Source organism: Papaver somniferum, chromosome 10 (assembly GCF_003573695.1).
Source record: "Papaver somniferum cultivar HN1 chromosome 10, ASM357369v1, whole genome shotgun sequence".
NCBI lineage: Eukaryota > Viridiplantae > Streptophyta > Magnoliopsida > Ranunculales > Papaveraceae > Papaver > Papaver somniferum.
This window is the reverse complement of record NC_039367.1, coordinates 9,971,001-9,974,561: the sequence shown is the minus strand read 5'-3', so window position 1 is coordinate 9,974,561 and position 3,561 is coordinate 9,971,001. Positions and strand designations below refer to the sequence as shown.

The 3,561-nt window shown below is 33.5% G+C and overlaps 1 long non-coding RNA gene across 2 annotated transcripts; it reads left to right on the top strand.

Annotated features, from left to right (window-relative positions):
- The first annotated feature begins 421 nt into the window (after nucleotides 1–421).
- LOC113317466 lies at nucleotides 422–2,566 on the top strand. Of its 2 annotated transcripts, XR_003343556.1 has the most exons (3): nucleotides 422–853; nucleotides 1,210–1,766; nucleotides 2,162–2,566. It is a non-coding gene; the product is annotated as an uncharacterized LOC113317466 (long non-coding RNA). The 2 variants fall into 2 exon arrangements; XR_003343555.1 differs by having other exon boundaries at nucleotides 1,210–2,566.
- The last annotated feature ends 995 nt before the right edge of the window (nucleotides 2,567–3,561 follow it).

The following is a 3,561-nucleotide window of genomic DNA, read 5'->3' as shown; positions in this document are numbered from 1 at the left end:
GCAGGTACCTTTAAGGGATGCAAAATAATCAAAGGTTTAGCAAGGAATCCAGAGGAAGCAGAATGTCTAGCGGTGCTGGAAGCTATCAAATGGGCACATAGCAAGAAACTTTCTTCTATCAGTATTTACAGTGATGCAAAAAAAGTGATTGATTACTTGAAGAATAAAAACAGTAGTCTCTGTTGGTTTAGTTGCACAATCATGGATGACTGTAATTTGTTATTAAACTACTTTTCTTTTATTAGAACTAGTCACCTTAGGAGAAATCTCAACTCTATAGCAGACAAAGCTGCTAAGTATTGCAGGCGTTTCAGCATTTGTAATGAGTGGTGGGAAATCATCCCTGATTTCTTAGCAAAACTCTTGTAATACTGGAAGCTCTTCAATGCAATCTTTTTTCTTAGAAAAAAAAAAAAAAAAAGGGAAACCTCAGTTTGGATGGGGTTATCTGCCTCTCTTTAATGACAACAAGCCTAAACTGAAAACGGTCACCAAATTTGGTTCCCGCACGGTTTTTTCGTGTACCGCCTTATCTTTCGTACACCAAACGTATATTTGCGCGTTTTCCTCCTCTTTAATGACAACCATTTGGATTGTTCTTCTTCTCTTTTGATTTTCTCTTTCTCTCTTTTCTAACATCTTTCTGAGATAAATCCTAGAATTAAAAAGTCTCGGTTTCAAGCAATTAATGATGAAAATAATGATTTGAATGAATCGATTCAAGTATAACTGAGTTATATCTCCCTGGATCGATTTAACAGTCAAAGTTAGGGTTATTTTGAATTTCCTCTTCTCTCCGAGTTCTATTCCGAATGGTTGTTGCAACCTAAGATTTAGTGGACGAATTCATCGGGTAATGGTACTGATTTATTGTCGTACATCAATAGAATCCATCTGTGAATTTGATTTGATTCTTTACCAATTTCAATTAAGTGAAGCTTGAATCTACATAACCCTATGGATATTAAATTCGAACTTTATGTTAATTTTGCTTAAACATCTCTTAGTTTAATGGATGACCTCGGTATTCTGTAGAGGGTAAGTTTAACATGAACTAGTTGTTTTGCTTGATGGTCGTTTGCTACCCTGAAAATTAATTGATTGTATGGGTTTTACTTCGTAATCAAATGATAAAGGAAATGAATTTGACGAATGAATAATTGTTAAAATTTCAATTCTTGATATATGTTGATGAATTTCATGTTTCAGAGTTGGTTCTTGAGGTTCCCTCGAACAAAAACTCCAGTAATTGTGCCAACAAAATGTTGTTCAAGAGTATCTTAGTAGCAGCAGTGAAAATTTTATGTGTTTGCATCAGAATTCATGTTGTTAATTGACATTGCGGTTCACAGAGGAAAACTTATCAAGTCTCTAAAGTTCAGTTCATTCGTTTCAACTCAAGCATGGATTTTGGTACAGTCGAGATTGACTGATATTATCTAAGGTGTGATCTCAATAACAACCCGGACAATATGGTGCTTTTCCTTAACTGGAACAAGTTTATTCGTTACTTATTGGAAAATATTTTGTGTTTTCTCTCTCCATGAATGCTGGTTACTAAACTCATTCTATCTGATTCAGCTATGTAGTAGAGAGATGCAGTAAGGCAAGTTGTAATTAACTTCATGGCAGCATGGTTTGTCATAAAAGTTTTTAATTAAGAAGATTCATCCCTTTGTCATTCCCATTCATGGGTCATAAAAAAGGTTCTATCAGAGTTTTGAGCATGCCCATCATCTTGGGATGCAGTTTAGCAGTTAGTCTGGGTGAGTTATATCAGTCACATTCTTTTTACGTATCTTATATTTTCTTATTTTCATACATGTCTTGCTCACGCAACTAACTCTTTAGGATGGTAAAGAATGATGGTCCGATTTTTATAATATTACCTGACTATTTGGTAATGTATCTTTCTATGACTAAGTTAACTACTCCCTACGTCCCACTATTAATTGAGTTACTTTATAACTAAATTTAGTTATAAAATAAGTCAATTAATAGTGGGACGTAGGTAGTGTTTGTTTATTATATTCCAATTTGGAACTTGGAATCCAACTAATTATCTATCATTACAACCCCTTACTTCCTTTGCAGAAATTTGAAGTTTTTATTGTATGGTCGGTTAATACATGATTGTTGTGACTTACTAACTTCGATGCAGTGTCGACTTTGAACTTCCAATTATTGTTAAGGTGAAGATGATTCAAACAGATCACTGCATAAGGTGGATCAAAGGTAGGGACTGTTGATACTGAGTCTACTGTGAGTGTTCCTTTGTTTGTTAACAGTTGCGACGATATATTGGACACTAGAACCCTAAATTTCATGGGCACGGAAAAATAGTTTTGAAACTTCTATTTTTCCTAAGCACCACTATTTTATTGCTTTTATTAATATTGTTCTTCACAATTTGTGGATTTGAGTTTGAGAAACTTGATTGAGGATACTTTCTGCAAGTGTATGTACTCAAGAACTCCACACTCTGTAAAAAGATATTTTCAAGAAATAGGGAACACAGAGTGTGTTTTTATGTTTATAATTAGTGTTTTGATTTTTTTTCGTGCGATGCATGTGCATTCTACTTGTCATCTTAATGGCGAAGGATCGGCTAACATGGTAAGTTTGACAGAGTCGGTCACAGACCCTTACGACCATTGGATATTGTCATTTCTGATGGCTGAGATGTGTTGATAAAACATGCTGGTTTTCTATCCATGACCCGGTAACACAGTCCTAATCTAATTTCCAATTTCTCCGTTCTCTCTTCTCTTCGAGCAACACTGCAACAGATTTCATTCTTCTCTGACATTCTCTATAATCTCTTCAGTCTGTGAGGAGTAGGTAAGTCAAAAGAATTACAAATAATTTTTAAGTCTAAGGATTTGAACCATTTTATTCCTAGGATTTTGATTTGGGGATTGAGATTATGGGTTTTGAAAATTTGTAAGTTGGGTAATAAGATTTATCACAACTCATAACCAGTGATTCACTGGTTTTTATATGGAATCCTTAAATTGAAGGTTTCAACCTGAAACAAATATTGATTTTGTCTACAATTTAATATAATAATATTCAACCTAATAATTTCAGTTCCGAAATCCAAACACTTAAAAGAAAATTATTTAACAATCCGGTTACAATCTTAGTAAAATAAATTAAGAACTCGTCATTAAATGGTAGGATTTTTTAAATTTGTTTTGTTGCATCGGAAGAGGATATCTAGAGAAGGATAGAGAAAATAAGATGTGTTGCAGTGCTTGAAGAGAGAGAGGTTTGATCAAAGTAATATAAAATAAAATTAAAGACCGTGTTAACTGGGTCGTGAAATGATCAATACATCTCATTCATTAAAAATAGAGATATCCAATGGTCGTAAGGGTCTGTGACTGACTCTGTCAAACTAACCTTGTTAGCCAGTCCTTCCCTTATCTTAATTTTTTTCTTCTTTTTCTTTATTAGTATTATTTTTATTTTATTTTATTTTTGGAAGCATGCATTCTTTTAAAAAACTTTAATGATTATTACACGAGTGTATAAGATACTGAAAGATTCACCAGTTAT